The following is an 18,367-nucleotide window of genomic DNA, read 5'->3' as shown; positions in this document are numbered from 1 at the left end:
CTATTACTCATTTGTTCCCATTTGAAACGACGGTGTGTGGTCTATCTTGGTTTAGTTATAAAAATCTTTGATTATACTGCCTCAAGATCACATTGCAAAGTGGTGGGTGACACGCTGATAGTCAACGGTAGGCAGGATGGAGCCTATACACCCGAATGGCGAATGGGCGGCAAGCTACGAGTTGAGATTGAGAAATAAAATAGCTCCTTTTAAATTATGGCAACCAACTTTTTTTTTTTTACACACGATTGCATTTAGAATTGTTATTTGTTGCGCTATGACTGGGTTTACAAAAGCAGGTTTCACTTCAGTAGCCTTGTGCAGTAGGACAGATGGAAGACTATTCCACTCCTCAAACTAGGCTCTCTGTATGCTGTAGGCGTGTGATAAATAAAATGCATGACAAAAACTCAAAATTGACCCTATAGACCGATAAGCATGACTGATCAAATGTATTTTCTCCAGCTAACCGATTAACATTCCTAGAATCAATCTTAAATTCATGTGAGTTTAATGGAAATTCAATTTGTCCAGTATTTTTGTAAGGACATGCAGGAATAGACTATTGGTTAATGAAACATTTGTGAGATGTCAAATGACAATAGCTGTATTATTATGACTAAGGCAGGGAGTGGGAAATACTAATGACATCTCTGTTTTGTATGCAACTGACAGGACTGCTGCATCATTTTAACTTGTCACAACACAAAGAAATCTAATCTAAGATAATCCTCCACTGTTGTTGTGGACAAATTAATACTATCAATTTAGTTATTATTTTATGGAGGAACAATTTGGCTTGTTTAGGGTGCATCCATCTTGTTGTTTGCGGTCTGAAAAACATTGCTAGATTAGGTGTCTGTTTTGTCAAGAATGAGGCTAGTGTATGCTATTGGCCTATCCTAAACTACCTTATAGAACGGCAGCAAAGAAAAGCCTCTATTTACATGTTGCTTATGAATGCATTTCACTACTTTTGGATTATAAGGCTTGTATGAATGTCCTGCTTAATATAATGTTCGCGTCATCATTGCAAATCAAATGCATTATACTTAAGAAACACTTAAAATGGCTATCTTTTGCTAAAGCCTATATCAATGAGCGTTAGCATTCTAGCTAACAACGGCTGCATCCAAAATAGTTATTTTGCAAAGATCACAAACAAAAATAATCTTAGCGACTGTTCTAGCAAGAATCAAAACATAATTGTAAGCGTATGATAGCCCAAAAAGGTTTTTGTTTAGAAGTAATAAAGACTTAAATCTAGGCTGTTGAATGGATGCAGATGGAGATGGCTTTCTTACTGCTGCCAAGAGTCGTGCATATTTGTCCATGACGTCAGTGTGTTATGTACTGGAAAATGGTCTATAGGCACATAGCCTACACCTCTTGGAAAGCCACAGAAAAAAAGTAGCATTAGCATACACAGCCTAGAGTGTAGCCTGTGAGGCCTAATCTACTGTGGCTATAGACTACATAGTGTATCCACACAAGGCCTCAATAGGTTCATCATCATTCCTCTAAACCCAGAGTACATCAGACCAGTATTGTCTGCCTACACATGTCATTGCGGCCTGTGGCCTTGCCAGCTGATCGGAGACAAACCCAATCAGCGCTGGGCTCACCCCCCCTCGCCTTGACTCTCCCTGAGCCCATACAGCACAATGGAGCTACAGTGCAGCCAAACACTGTCTGTGTGTGTCACAGTCAGCTGAGCACACTACTGGGCTGCATCATCACTGTCACTTTCTGCTCCACTTCCTAAGGAGGGCTTTTAGTTCTCTCTTAAAGCTGCGATAGCTAACTTTTTGGGTGACCCGAACAAATTCACATAGAAATGTGTGTTTTAGATCTGTCATTCTTATCGAAAGCAAGTCTAAGAAGCGGTGGATCTGTTCTATGTGCACTAGTTCTATGCTTCCCGTTCTTAAGTTTAGTTTTTTACATCTTTACTTTCTTTTTTGTACACCAGTTTCAAAACAGCTGAAAATACAATATAGTTGGTTATGGAAAATGTATTATTTCATAATACAATCTTTAAGTATCATGGATTTAATAATGGCTCCACGCAGTCACACATACACTACATGACCAAAAGTATGTGGACACCTGCTCGTTGAACATCTCATTTCAAAATCATGGGCATTAATATGGAGTTGGTCCCCCCCTTTGCTGCTATAACAGCCTCCACTCTTCTGGGAAAGCTTTCCACTAGATGTTGGAACATTGCTGCGGGGACTTGCTTCCATTCAGCCACAAGAGCATTAGTGAAATTGGGCACTGATGTTGGCCGATTAGTCCTTGTTCGCAGTAGGCGTTCCAATTCATCCCAAAGGTGTTCGATGGGGTTGAGGTCAGGGCTCTGTGCAGGCCAGTCAAGTTCTTCCACACCGATCTCGACAAACCATTTCTGTATGGACCTCGCTTTGTGCACGGAAGCATTGTCATGCTGAAACAGGAAAAGGCCTTCCCCAAACTGTTGCCACAATGTTGGAAGCACAGAATTGTCTAGAATGTCATTGTATGCTGAAGCGTTAAGATTTCCCTTCACTGGAACTAAGGGGCCTAGCCCGAACGATGAAAAACAGCCCCAGACCATTATTGCTCCTCCACCAAAACTTTACAGTTGGCACTATGCATTCGGGCAGGTAGTGTTCTCCTGGCATCCACCAAACCCTAGATTCATCTGTCAGACTGCCAGATGGTGAAGCGTGATTAATGACTCCAGAGAACGCCTTTCCACTGCTTCAGAGTCCAATGGTGGTGAGCTTTACATCACTCCAGTCGACGGTTGACATTACGCATGGTGATCTTAGGCTTGTGTGCGGCTGCTCGGCCATGGAAACCCATTTCATGAAGCTCCCGAAGAACAGTTATTGAGCTGATGTTGCTTCCAGAGGCTGTTTTGAACTCGGTAGTGAGTGTTGCATCCAAAGACAGACTATTTTTTACACGGTATGCGCTTCAACACTCGCCAGTCCTGTTCTGTGAGCTTGTGTGGCCTACCACTTTGTGGCTGAGCCGTTGTTGTTCCTAGACGTTTCCACTTCACAATAACAGCACTTACAGTTGACCGAAGCAGCTCTTTAAGGGCAGGAATTTGACGAACTGCTTGTTCAAAAGGTGGCATCCTATGATGGTGCCACGTTGAAAGTCACTGAGCTCTTCAGTAAGCCCATTCTAATGCCAATGTTTGTCTACGGAAATTGCATGGCTGTGTGCTCGATGTTATACACCTGTCAGAAATATTAATATTCAGTAGGCCTATAAAGTACACACTGTGTATATGCAAACACACGCGCACGCACACGCACACGCACACACACACACACACACACACACACACACAGGTAAAGGGCATCTGTAGTACTCTCCCTCTGGTGTGCTGTGAAGTGAATAAGAGCAAAGCAACTCAGTGTCTGATCTGCATCTAGTAGACACCAGACACAGAGCATTAGCCAATACAAAAATGTATCATCTGCATCAATCCAATACTCCAAATACTAGAACACACAGGCACATTTAGGCCTATGTACACTCATTATTACTGTACTAACTGCTGTTTACGCACAGTAACCTGCCCCGGACAAAGCAAAGCAAACTTTTCTTTCTGGCACTCAGATAGGCCTAACAATAAACAGTGAATTAAGGGAGCTATAGAGTGTAGGCCTCCTTCTGTGTCAACCCGTACACATGTTTGGCTACAGGTGATAATGTGTGGCGTGCTTATGCATAAATATGCACCGGATTGTCTTGCTCATTGTGGCCACTTAATTGAAAATAAGAAGAATTTGGCTTTGTGAATGTGTGACAGTCATGCTGTAGTAGAGAGAGGGAGGGGGAGAGAAATGGAGTGAGAGACAGATGTTCTCTAAAGTGGGTCAGAGGCAGAATGGAGAGGCAGAGTGCACAGATGTGAGTTACATTTGTCAGACTGTCATATCAAATGTTATGCAAACTGGCAAATGTTACAGCTATATTAGAAAGTCAACTAAATCTTGCGAATTGCGTACCAAGAATGGGTTTTTGGCTGATATTAAATGGGCTATCACCTACTTTTCAAAATGTGTAGCTACTTTAAAAAAAAAAAAATAGTAGCTTTTTAATTGTGGCCATCTAGAATTGCATTTAGAATTGTTGGGCTTATAAAAGCACATTTCACTACAGCAGCAATGAGCTGAGCTCTAGCAAGGAGGTGATACTCCCCTCAAAATAGGCTCTGTATGCTGTGCACGTGTAATAAATACAGTACAAAACAGCTAAGGAAAATACACACGGGCCAATTTAATTCCACAAAATTATGCAAATTATTCTAATGTCAACCCCATTCAACATGTATAGCCAGATGAGAGTTGTGTCTCTGGTGGTAGCTTAGGCTACTTTTATTCCGGTAAAAAAAAAAATATTAAAAAAAACATTCAACAGCACATTTTATAAAAATAACCTAGCAAATTAGATTGGTTGTCACTCAACTAATACGGCCAAATATTGCGTAAGCCATTTTTACAAAGATTTGAATTCTGAAGGTGCCATGCAGATGTGCCAGATCAGGAATAGGCCTATCCTTCGTTGGTCAGAACGCGAAGCTTCGCACAGAGCGCAGTTTCGGTGGTTCAACCTTCTGGGAGTGTACCACCAACTGAAGTTGGCTCTGCCTGGAGTACCCCTGAAATACAATACCCCCTCGTGTGCATTTTACCAGTAAGCCTATGGTCGCCTGAGTCTTCAAGTACCCTCCCCCCTATTTATGTAGTTCAGTCCTTAAATAATATTGTTCTGTACCATGTATTATGTCATGTTTCATGTAGAACCCAGGATGAGTAACTGCTGCTTTTGCAGCGACTAATGGGGATCCTAATAAATACCAATACCCCCATGGATAGGACAAATACCCCAAGGGGTCCTAGTACACCTCGTTGGGAACCACTGGACTATGCTACTGATATTGCCTGAGGTTGTTCAGCATGCAAATTGACTTGTAGATCAATGATAGTCAACACAATTACATGATTACTTCGTCAATGAAGATGACGAAGTTATCACAAAAGATAAGGAATTTTCGGAAGTTAGAAACAAAGTAATTGGAGCTAAACAAAATTGTGAACCACCAATTAGTAACGTTTGAATCAATTTTTTGACTGATGCAAGCTATATTTGGATCCGTTTGGGATCCTGCGGAGTGATGCACTCATATCCTAAACAATTGAACCGGGGTCCGATACGTATCGCTGAATCAATATATCCCTAATAGGGGTGTAATGGTTCACCAAACCCACGGTTCGGTACGTATTGCTGTTCGTATATATATATATTTTTTGTCAACACACAATTACTAATCAAAAACAACACTAAAATACAGTCTAATATGCGTGTGAAATCAATATGTACACATGGCTCAGACATTGTATAGGCCTATCCTATGTTTTCTGACAAAAACAAAAAAAAAGCACACTTGTGTGACTCATAAAGGGGACTTGTCTGTAGCACTGTACTTCTCATTTCCCACCAATGTGATGGGCTGACACTGTTAAGTAGCTCTCTGTAGCCCTGGATGTCCATCAATCTGTAGTAAGCACAACACAGGGTGCATTGGCCAATTCATTGATACCTTTAGCTTGCTTATATAGAGCGGTTACTACCATTTTGTGGAAATGGGTGCCAGAGGGCGAAGCTTAATGTGGCTCGACCACTTTCATAAAGTGCTGAAACCCCTACACATTTCTACTACCGGAAATGGGCGCATATCTGCGGCTATGAACATTGCCATCGCTCCTGTAATTTATTTGGTCCGGTCAGTCAGCTGTGAAGGGCTGCTTGAATGCATTGCCATCTTGCTCTGGTGGTAGGAAAAGTGAGGTGATGTCGGCGTAAATGTGTCAACATGTGCGAGGTGTCGACAGCTGCATAGGCTATTCTGGTTGGGCAGTGGTGACGTACTCTCTGTCCGTCGCCCTTATAACCTACTGGGAAGCCAAATTAGTTCCCGGCTGCAGCTCTCAAAAGTAGTTTAAAATGCGCCAATTAAGATTTAATTTGGATTACAATGTGTGCATAGGCTCTAGTTGTTTTAACGTAATAGCCTTAATAGCTTTTTCAGCTCAGGATAGGCCTCACCAAGCCATTACACAATTACAGACAGACAACATGAACAACTACAGGTGATCTAGTAAAAAAAACATAGAATTCACAAGAGTATAACAAAATCATAAAACTGCCAATTAAAAACATTGACAGGTCAGGGAATCATCCTCAAAATCCTTCATCAATGATTTAAAAACACCAATCGGGACAAGTTCTTCCAGGGGTGTAAAGGTACACGAATTCGTACAGTTCAGTACGGGGATGCCTACGCTGCATTGTATGCCACTAAATAATATATGTATTTTTTATTTAACATTTATTTAACCAGGAAGGGCTCATTCTATGCCCTGGGCATACAATGCAGCGTAGGCATAGCCTATAAACCTACTGTTTTTAATCTATTAATTCAGGTTCACAGTGCGGACCGAACCAAGATCCCCGTACTGAACTGTACGAATTTGTGTACCTTTACATTGATGTAATGCTTTATAATTAAGCATTACATGCATAATCACATTTATGGTCACTTTTGTGAATGCTGTTTTCCCACTAATTGATTGCATTTTGGAACAAAGTTCTGATCTGTTGCATCAGCCTCATTGCTTTTAAAAGTCTTTTTGATGCGAGTGTTTGTAATAATTTGGGATCTATCGCATCCCAGGACTTTCCCAGACTATGTTTGGAATATGTCTTTCTCACACAAAATGACAAGTTAGCCAATAGAATAGGTCAACTTTTGTACTATGGGAGATAGTAGATTGACATAAGCTAGTCCTTTTGCAGTTCATTAGGCCTTCTCATGTTGTTGGCTGACGAATAGTAAATGTGGATAGTTCTTCTAACATCTTCAATACGCCCTCGGAATTCACAGTTGCGTCCTGATGTGTCTGTCTTCACTTGAAGCCTTCTTCGGAGCTAATGGGCATTGGCTAATAAGATTTGAGATATCTGAGAGAGCCATGTGAATGAAAGTGCTTTGGAACACGCAGCCAGGAGAAGGGAATTATAATTATTATATTCAGTGCACAACTGCCACTGGCCGCAAAAGGCATTGATGTTTTTTTTAATGGGGCATTACGGCCACATTAGGGGGATGCCGCCGGGAAATTTGAGGCATTATCTAGTGCTTGTCAAATTGTGAATGAGAGACTGATGAAGTGTGTACAGCCCGTGCAAGAAACCCAGCAGAGCTCATGTATTTCATGCAACTTTTTTCAAATCATCGTTGGTCACATCATGCAGCCTTAAAATGGATGAAAAATCAAAATATATAGCCCAACGTTTGCCTCGCAACTAAAGTTGCATAAATAACTCTAAATTAAGATAGGAGGACCTGTTTCTTTGTTAAACGCTCAACACAGACTAGCTGCATGTGCACCCTCCCTCAGAAATTGTTTGGAGAAAACATCCTTTCTATTTTATTCAGCTATGTTCAATTGTATTCTTCATACTATAAAATAATGCCATGGAATTATAAGCAAATCTTGCCTACACTAGTTCATTTTGCAGAACAAAGCCATATGGCATAGCCAGATCAGGCCCTAACATAAGGGCACTCAGAGTATGCTATTCTGTTCTTCTGAAATAGACATTTCATTAATATCCTGTTTCTTTAGACCTGTCTAAAATAAATCATGTATTTATTGTTATGGTGTAGGCTATATTAAATGGACTTAAACTTTTTAAAATGTAGATGTTCCAAAGGTCTGCATTAGTGACTTGTAGGCTGTGTGGAAGCCAGGAGATGCTAAGTGTTTATGTTAATTAACAGTCAATTACCGTGAGACTGGCAGATATTTACTTGACAATCACCAGCTGGCAAGATGTCATGACCGCCATAGCCCTAGTTCTGACAGTGTAATCTTGTGAGATCATGGTTTATTTCGCCCGAATACAGAAAACTTAGGGTGGTTTTGTGTTGCCTCCAACAACCAGTTTTGTCTACAGCTACCAAGGCTGCCACCCCTCCTAACACACATCGTCATCGTCACACCGACATAAACAGAGCTCTCTCAATGCCTCGGGCTCATCTCTGTATACAAAACACATCAAATGGTCTTCTCCATTGCTGTCCCAGTATTAGGTGTATGCAGGCTTTGGTCCACATCGTGCCCAGCATTAGCCTATAACACCTGTTTTTACTAATCATTGAGACCTAGTGCTGGGGCAAAATCCCCCCCACAGCTCAGAGGGACAAGGAGCAAAAATAAACTGTCGTGGTGTCTCCCTATAGATATGTAGTAGTTTGTGACAATACCACACAACCCTGTGAAAAGACAGATAAAAGCATTCTCTGGGGCCATTAATCCAGTTGGATTAATGTCAATTGACTGTTTTTTGATGTATTGAGTGAAGGGCAGATGGATAGGGAATCAGTCAAAGGGCTGACGGTGAACACGACACTGTCAAAGCCAAATGGACTGATATAGGCCCCATCTTCTAGAGAGAAGCCACTGGGGGAACAGTCACTTTGCTGTGCCACAGCGGGAAGGGCTCAGATACATTAGCAGTCCAAAAGGCCAGCCCCCACTCCCCATCGATGATGAAAGGGGTTTCAGTGTAATATCTGAAGTGAATTAGATTAAAGAGAGACAGGGAATAAGAGAGCATGCTTGAGCTTATTCTCAGGATGCAGATGAAAATCAAACTGTTCCAAAACTGCCGTCACTGGCAGCAGCTAAATGGGTGATATATAAAGCACCCAATATAGAGCTCTTTAAAATTCCCATCCCAATTTCCACAAATGTGGGTAATCAATGAAGGTCAATCTAAGGACACTGGAGTCATGCTCCACTACACATCGATTCCTCATGACAGTAACCGAGTCACCTATTGAGCCTTAAACAGGGTAGATTAGGCTACACAGCCTCAGAGGCATCATATTGAATATATGTCCTTTTCTTTTCAAGATTATATCGTTCTAAATTATTGTTGTTTCCAAGTGGCACGTAATACACAATACAAAACCAATAACTTACCCATGGGTACAGCCTAGGTTTCATGAGGTGCTTTCTTCTTACTCACCAACATAAAATGATCTACAGAATATCTGATGCTCAGTCTGTACCAAGAACATGTGATATAAGCATGGCATGGAATGGATCTGAAGGATCCATCTAAATATTTCCTTTCCGGGGGGACGGATCAGACCATTGTGAAGCAAAAGAGGGCTCCATGGAAAATGCCATGAATAACTACTACTATTAACGTATTTATCGACCTGGCCAAGGCTTTCGATTCTGTCAATCACCACATTCTTATTGGCAGACTCAACAGCCTTGGCTTCTCAAATGATTGCCTCGCCTAGTTTACCAACTACTTCGCTGATAGTGTGTCAAATCGAAGGGCCTGTTGTCCGAACCTCTGGCAGTCTCTATGGGGGTGCCACATGGTTCAATTCTCAGGCCGACTCACTTCTCTGTATACATCAATGATGTCGCTCTTGCTGCTGGTGATTCAATGATCCACCTCTACGCAGACGACACCATTCTGTATACTTCTGGCCCCTCTTTGGACACTGTGTTAACTAACCTCCAGACGAGCTTCAATGCCATACAACTCTCCTTCCGTGGCCTCCAACTGCTCTTAAATGCAAGTAAAACTAAATGCAAGATATTCAATCAATCACTTAGAATACGTGGACAACTACAATTACCTAGGTGTCTGGTTAGACTGTAAACTCTCCTTCCAGACTCACATTAAGCATCTCCAATCCAAAATTAAATCTAGAATCGGCTTCCTCTATCGCAACAAAGCATCCTTCACTCATGCTGCCAAACATACCCTCGTAAAACTGACCATCCTACCGATTCTCAACTTTGGCGATGTCATCTATAAAATAGCCTCCAACACTCTACTCACCAAATTGGATGCAGTCTATCACAGTGCCATCCATTTTGTCAAAGCCCCATATTACTACCCACCACTGCGACCTGTACGTTCTCGTTGGTTGGCCCTCGCTTCATACTCGTCGCCAAACCCACTGGCTACAGGTTATCTACAAGTCTCTGCTAGGTAAAGCCCTGCCTTATCTCAGCTCACTGGTCACCATAGCAGCACCCACTCGTAGCACGCGCTAAAGCCAATTCCTCCTTTGGTCGCCTTTCCTTCCAGTTCTCTGCTGCCAATGACTGGAACGAACTGCAAAAAATCTCTGAAGCTGGAGACTACACAGGAAAATACACAGGGTGTGCTTACAACATTGTCAGTGACATAACATAGTCTTGTTTTTAGTTTCTAGTAGGGTAGGGCGATATGGCCTGAAAATCATCTCAAACTTATTCACAATATACATCTCAGTTTTTTAAATGTTCTCTCTAAATAAGCTTTGTTGTACAATTCACTAATGATGACTACCTTATTGTAGTAGGCATTATAGAAAATAAACACAGGTCTCAAACAAATCTCTGAACAAAAATATAAAACACAATACGCAACAATTTCACTGAGTTACAGTTCATATAAGGAAATCAGTCAAAAGACAATTAATTACCCACCCTCCCTCAGACGATCCCGCAGGTGAAGCAGCCGTATTTGGAGGTTCTGGGGCGTGGTTACACATGGTCTGCAGTTGCAAGACTGGTTGCCAAATTCTATGAAACGACGTTGGAGGCGACTTATGGTAGAGAAGTGAACAAACAATTCTCTGTCAACAGCTTTGGTGGACATTCCTGCAGTCAGCATGCCCTACTAGACACTGCACACTCTTTCAACTTGAGACTTCTGTGGTCTTGTGTTGTTTGTTAAAACTGCAATTTTTTTAGTGGTCTTTTGTCCCTAGCACAAGGTGTGCACCTGTGTAATGATCATGCCGTTTAATCAGCTTCTTGATATGCCACATCTGTCAGGTGGATGGATTATCTTGGCAAAGGAGAAATGCTCACTAACAGGGATGTAAACAAATTTGTGCACAAAATTATACTTCAGCTCATGAAACATGGGACCAACACGTTACATGTTCCGTTTATATTTTTGTTCAGTATATTTCAAGTTTAGCCAACTCAGATTGATTTGCTAGCTAACAAAGTAGAACATTTGAATTGTTAAGAACACGCCCCTTCTGTCTGTCTCCAACTGTTTGAACAGCATGCTAGCCTGTCCACGATGTTGATATATCGCCCAGGCCTTGCTTCATCGATAGTCCTATTTTGGAAGTGTCCTTTGATGTTCTTCTAAGTTGTTTTGCAACGTGCCTATTGCTTGACATGCATGGGTTGTTAGAGAAATACAGGCCATCACTAGTTCTTTGCGATCGAGCATACAATATCATCTTCCTAAAAATGTGGAAATGTGCGCGTCTGCCAAAACTAGCCTACCTGTTCACGATACCAGTAGTATCGTGAAACTTTGGTGGCACAGAAAAAAGGACAATCTGAGTCTGGTAAAATAATCAGTGTTATTGTGTAGGCTTTGAAGTAGGTGTATGTAGCAGCCTTATTTGTATTTGTTCAATGTCTCAATTAATTTCATAAACTACATTAGATAAACAGTGCATTCGGAAAGTATTCAGACCCCTTGACTTTTTCCATATTTTTTTACGTTACAGCCGTATTCTGAAATTGATTATTTTCCCCCCTTATCAATCTACACATAATACCCCATAATGACAAAGCAAAAACAGGTTGACATTTTTGCAAATGTATAAAATACAAAAAGACACTGAAATATCACATTTACATAAGCATTCAGACCCTTTACTCAGTACTTTGTTGAAGCACCTTTGGCAGCGATTACAGCCTCGAGTCTTCTTGGGTATGACGCTACAAGCTTGGCACTCCTGTATTTGGGGAGTTTCTCCCATTCTTCTCTGCAGATTCTCTCAAGCTGTCAGGTTGAATGGGGAGTGTTGCTGCACAGCTATTTTCAGGTCTCTCCAGTCTTTTACCCACAGAATAACAGCCCTGGTGCACTCTGTCTCTCATTATATTCTTTATTTTTCTATGCTTATTGAAATTAAGGGTGAGAAGAGCTAACAAATCAGAGGTGAGGAACACCTGATGCTGTGCTGACTTCTCTCACTTGGATGCTCTCCAGCCCAGTTGTGTTTCACGGCCTCTGAACCACCTTACCCTGAAGAGTTGCCCCTGATCATAGATCTAGGATTGTACACAATCCCAATTGAACTCCCTCTCCCACACACCCAGGCACACAATATCAATTTTATATAAATTACCTGTTACACTGAACAAAAATATAAACACATGTAAAGTGTTGGTCCCATGTTTCATGAGCTGAAATAAAATACCCCAGAATGTTCCATATGCACAAAAAGCTTCTTTCAAATTTTGCACACAAATTTGTCTAAAATCTGTTAGTGAGCATTTCTCCTTTGCCTAAATAATCCATCCACCTGACAGGTGTGCCATGTCAAGAAGCTGATTAAACAGCATGATCATTACTCAGGTGCACCTTGTGCTGGGGACAAAAGGCCACTCAAATGTGCACAACACAAGGCCTCAGATGCAATTGGCATGCTGACGGCAGGATTGTCCACCAGAGAATTTATTGTTCATTTCTCTACCATAAGCCACCAACAATATTATTCAGAGAATTTGTCAGTATGTCCTACCGGCCAACCGCTTACCATTTGTATGGCATCGTGTGGGTAAGCGATTTTCTGATGTCAGCGTTGTGAACAGAGTGCCCAATGGTGGCGGTGGGGTTATGTTATGATTTGTTGTTAAATGTTACCAATTTGAATACATTTATTTTATGTGAACATGTATTGTTGTTCTTACATTTAAATGTAATATCTGCTTCGTGTTTTCCTTTTAGCAATGGAAAAATTATCACAGAATCGTCCCAGATTGTTGTTTTGGTTACATGTGTCTTTGGCTATCATATTATACTAACCAAAATGCAAATAGCCTACTTCCTTTATAGCAAGGCATGGTTAAAAGGAATCAATCCAACCAACAAGATCACTCGAAAGGATCGCTCGTCTGCTGCTGTATGTCAATCAAATGTATGTATAAAGCCTTTTTACATCAGCAGATGTCACAAAGTGCTTACACAGATACCCAGCCTAAAACCCCTAAGAGCAAGCAATGCAGATGTAGAAGCACGGTGCCTAGGTAAAACTCCCGAGAAAGTGGAATCAGGCTCTGAGGGGTGGCCAGTCCTATTCTGGCTGTGTCTGGTGGAGATTATAAGAGTACATAGCAATTAAGGCCAGATTGTTCTTCAAGATGTTAAAAGATGACCAGCAAGGTGAAATAATAATTACAGTGGTTATAGAGGGTGCAATATGTCAGCACCTCAGGAGTAAATGTCAGTTGGCTTTTCGTAGTGGAGCATTCAGAGGTCGAGACAGCAGGTGTGGTAAAGAGACTACCTGTAAGAGGATGGCAACCTCACTGGCAAGATCTTTATGGGATGGCATTTTCCCCAGTTGTCACACAATAATGAACAGCTCAGGTTGTCAGGTCAACAGGTTCACCTTTGGATAGTTCTAATAACCTGGAGGTGCAGAGTTGTGAAATTGATAATCCACAGTGAAGATGAGCCTACCAAGTGCCTCGAACCTATCCTGTGAGATTCCTCACCTGCTAATTCTCTAGGCTCACTAGCCACAAAAGTAACAAACCAGTAATTTTGTATTTATTAAAAAAAAGAAAAGAAAAAAAGACAGCCATTACTCCATAGACCTAAGCATAGGATGGCTCACATGTAAAGCTAGTAATAGTCTATTTAACCAGGGTAAATACAAAAAGGTTAACAAATAATGATAGAATTTTCACCACCCACTAAGATCCCAGTCATTGCAGGGTTCTAATCATTCTAGCTAGGTAGCTATAGTGAGAATGCCATTAGATACGTTCTTATCACCTTCAGATACATCCGTCGCGAGATTAGCCTCACTGTCTCGGGTCAATAACACAGGATCAAAGCCAACTGATTGAAGTTAGCTAGTTTGGATACTAGATAGCTAATCTTATTAACAAAAGGGAAAAGTTAATTAAATGAAAATGCCGAGTACAGCAGGACATCGGTCCTCGAATACGAACTGAAGGTGTGCGACACAGGAAGCGATGAACAACAACATATTTCCGCATTATACTGATTGTTTAGAGGCACGAGTCCTGTTTATTGACAATGTCAGATAATTAATTGGGCTGTAGGTTGGTAGCCTTCTAGCTAGCTATTAAAGTACCTAATGTCAGATAGCTTAACGTTAACGGAAAGTAAACAGTAGCTACATTAACGTTAATGACATTCCAGTGTAAGAAAACAAAACAAGTAAAACGAGTCACGTAAATTGCCAGATTGTGATATTGCCACTTGTAAAACCAAACTATCTAGTTTGCTTCACCACAATAACCAACCAACGAAACTGCATTAGTAATTATTAGTTAGCCAACTCCATTCGTAAGGAAATCCACCTGTAAAGAGTGCAAGCTAGCCCCCCCCCGGCTAGCGACGCGACTGGGTAACTAGCTAACGCGTTTGCTCATGACCACACACACTAGCCAACTGCTACCTATATAGCTACAGTGATAACGAGTGTCGTTAGACTTCACTTACCATACAACGGTGTCGATTTAGTTTCTCATTTGATATATAGTCCGAAAATTGTTAAATCCACCAACGTTTTAAACTGTATAAATTCGCTGGCCGACAAGGTTTGTTTCTTCCAAGCATCCACTTAAATTACACCTAGCTAGCTAGCTGGCTAGCTAATCAGTCAGACGCATTCTTTCGCGAGACCAATCCCCTCAAAAGTTCTTTACTGTTCAGAGTTTGCGTCTCGCTGAAAAAGTGTCCAGTCAGACAATACATAAACAAAAAGCGATTACTAAAATAAACGGGGGAAAGAGTTATCAAAATAATAATTGTATTTGGGTAAATTTTTAAAAACGAACATTAAAACTAAAAAGGAATCCAAAATGTCCACAACAGCCAAGGAAATACAGAAGGCAAAAGAAAAAAAATCCGCCAAAGCAGAATCCTTTCTTCAGAAGAACGCCGCACCCAAATGTTTTCAGTCCCAATCTCTTGTTATTTTTGTCATTCAAAAATGTATGCACACATCTCGTTTGTAGCAAGAACACAGAGTTGGCCAGTCTACCGAGCCAACACCAGTGTATGCGGCTGTATCGTTGGCCCAGTACGGCGACAACCTTGCATCTGAGTGCATTTACCTGATAGGCATGTTAATATAACCAATGAAAATTGTGTTTGTCGTTTGTAAATTATGTTCACCAATACGGTTTGTGGAGAGGTAGGACATATTTTAGTTGATTATTTGCTGCTATATTGATACTCACAATTATTGGAAGGTTATTTTAACAACAGAAAATAATGTACATTTGGTATTGTGTGAACAAGACTTGTTTTAGCAACAGTGACGTGACATAGGGTACATTCACTCACAGTGGAATAATCTCTATTGGGCATCCTCTCGCCTAGCCTCCTTCTCAAAACCCATTGGAGGAGAAGATCAGAGGGGCGGGACCTCTGTCTTTCTCATCCAATGGGTTATGAGAAGTAGGCGCTGAGAGGACACGATACGATTTCAATTGAGATTATCCCAGAGTAAAGTGATGGTGGTGATGGAATGTCACAATAATAATTTGACGCATGATCTTGATTTTCCTCCCTTCCTTGACGTAATCACTATACCATTTCAATAGATTAAAGTAATGATACACGGCCTAGTTTCCATCAATCCTTTATAGGGTCACATCAGTGATAGCTTCAAGAGAGGAAGGAGGGAATGATATAAGGAAATGGAAAAGGATCTTGGGCTGCTTTCTGATATGTTTTTTCCACTAATTGGCTTTTTGACCAATTTCATTAATAGACCAATTAGTGAAAAAAAATATCAGAATCGGGCTGCCTGTCTGAACACAGCCATATTGGAACAGGGCCTTGTGAATAAATTATAATCTCCTCTTGTAGGGAAAATGTCACCCATGTAAAGGTGTCCCGCCTGTGAAGGTGAATTGGGGAATAAGGGTTGTTGTGACATGACATAAAAATTCTGAGGCTGACACGTCTATACACCAAATGTCGTCTACTAGACCTAGTGCCTAGAAGGACTGGGATCATCCTAAACATTTGGTTAAATAAATTACTCCCAAATACAACAGAGCGACTGATAACCACTAATGTAGCTACAAGTGCAATAGCATATACTGAATTTTAACAAATATTAACAGCATTTGAAATAGTATGATTTCTACATCACCTCCTGGGCAAATTACATTACAAGAGAGGATTCTGTCACGATGTTCCAGTCTAGCCTATGTAACGGATGTGAAACGGCTAGCTTAGTTAGCGGTGCGCGCTAAATAGCGTTTCAATCGGTGACGTCACTTGCTCTGAGACCTTGAAGTAGTAGTTCCCCTTGCTCTGCAAGGGCCGTGGCTTTTGTGGAGCGATGGGTAACGATGCTTCGTGGGTGACTGTTGTTGATGTGTGCTGAGGGTCCCTGGTTCGCGCATGGGCGAGGGGACGGTCTAATGTTATACTGTTACATTGGTGCCGTGACCCGGATCACTGGTTGCTGCGGAAAAGGAGGAAGGTCAAAAGGGGGTGAGTGTAACGGATGTGAAATGGCTAGCTTAGTTAGCGGTGCGCTCTAAATAGCGTTTCAATCGGTGACGTCACTTGCCATGAGACCTTGAAGTAGTAGTTCCCCTTGCTCTGCAAGGGCCGTGGCTTTTGTGGAGCGATGGGTAACGATGCTTCGTGGGTGACTGTTGTTGATGTGTGCAGAGGGTCCCTGGTTCGTGCCCGGGTATGGGCGAGGGGACAGTCTAAAGTTGTACTGTTACACCTAGCCTATTGGAAACCTAGTGGAAACCAATTTCCAAGACCCAGATTACATTTACCTCTGGACTGAAAAGCATGCCCAATTGAGAATCTCAATTGAAGTGCTTTTTAGTCGAGGAATAGGCTTAATCTTGGTCTGGACCCTGGAAACTGGCCCAAATATGCAATGGTCAGTGTAATGTGATGATGTATGATGTTTTGTCTCCCTCTTGTGGACACACAAATAACAATTGAGGTATGTCCAAGTATTGTCATCTTTTTGAGATACTGTACCTTTTCACATTGACTAATTAAACATGATCATACTTTTGCAGTTGCCTTTTCTGTTCCCAGCTTTGCCAATATATGAGACTATATAGTCATAAAATATCAAGGTAGGACAGAATTTCTCACACAAAAACAAGCCCTCTCATGTGAGGGAATACTCCTCCCACCTTACTACTAAATCAAATCAAATGTTATTGCGAGTGTAGCGAAATGCTCATGCTTCTAGAGCAAACTGTGCAGCTGTATCTAACAGGTAATATCTAACAATTCCACAACAAAGCCTAATACCTAACACATTCAACAACAAAACCAAATACACACAATCTAGTAAAGGAATGGGATAATAATATATAAATATAAAATATATGGATGAGCAGTGACAGAGCGGCTATGATGCAATAGGTAGTAAAAAATAAATAGTGAAGGATACAGTATACATTATATACATATGACATGAGTAATGCGAGATATGTAAACATTCTTAAATTGGCATTATTAAAGTGACTGGTGTTCCATTTATTAAAATGGCCAATGATATCAAGTCTGTAGGTAGGCAGCCGCCTCTCTGTGCTAGTGGTGGCTGTTTAACAATCTGATGGCCTTGAGATAGATGTTGTTTTTCAATCTCTCTGTCCCAGCTCTAAAGCACCTGTACTGACTTCGCCTTCTGGATGGAAGCGGGGTGAACAGGCAGTGTCTCGGTTGGTTATTGTCCTTGATGATCTTTTTTGCCTTCCTGTGACATTGGATATTGTAGGTGTCCTGGAGGGCAGGTAGTTTGCCCCCGTTGATGCATTGTGCAGACCACACCACCCTCTGGAGAGCCTTTCGGTTGTGGGCGGTGCAGTTGCCGTACCAGGCGGTGATACAGCCCGACAGGATGCTCTCAATTGTGCACCTGTAAAAGTTAGTGAGGGTTTTCAGTGACAAGCCAAATTTTTTCAGCCTTCTGAGGTTGAAGAGGCGATGTTGCGCCTTCTTCACCACACTGTCTATGTGCGTAAACCATTTCAATTTGTCTGTGATATGAACACCAAAGAACTTAAAATGTTCCACCTTCTCCACTGCTGTCCACGATAGGGGAGTGCTCCCTTTGCTGTTTCCTGAAGTCCACAATCATCTCTTTTGTTATGCTGACATTGAGTGAGAGGTTATTTTCGTGACCCCACACTCTGAGGGCCCTCACCTCCTCCCTGTAGGCTGTCTCATCGTTGTTGGTAATAAAGCCTACCACTGTTGTGTC

General features: G+C 41.5%; 1 protein-coding gene across 4 annotated transcripts in view; it reads right to left on the bottom strand.

Annotated features, from left to right (window-relative positions):
• The window catches only part of LOC112220319 (erbin), a 118,772-nt gene extending 103,565 nt beyond the window's left edge, over positions 1-15,207 (bottom strand). For all 4 annotated transcript variants that reach the window (XM_024382115.2, XM_024382117.2, XM_024382116.2 and 1 more), the window contains exon 1: positions 14,605-15,207. The gene's annotated coding sequence lies outside the window, so the exon portion shown is untranslated. The remainder of the gene's footprint in view (positions 1-14,604) is intronic.
• Between the last annotated feature and the right edge of the window lie 3,160 nt (positions 15,208-18,367).

This window comes from Oncorhynchus tshawytscha, linkage group LG20 (assembly GCF_018296145.1).
Source record: "Oncorhynchus tshawytscha isolate Ot180627B linkage group LG20, Otsh_v2.0, whole genome shotgun sequence".
In the NCBI taxonomy this organism is placed as follows: domain Eukaryota; kingdom Metazoa; phylum Chordata; class Actinopteri; order Salmoniformes; family Salmonidae; genus Oncorhynchus; species Oncorhynchus tshawytscha.
This window is presented reverse-complemented; position numbering and strand designations above follow the sequence as displayed.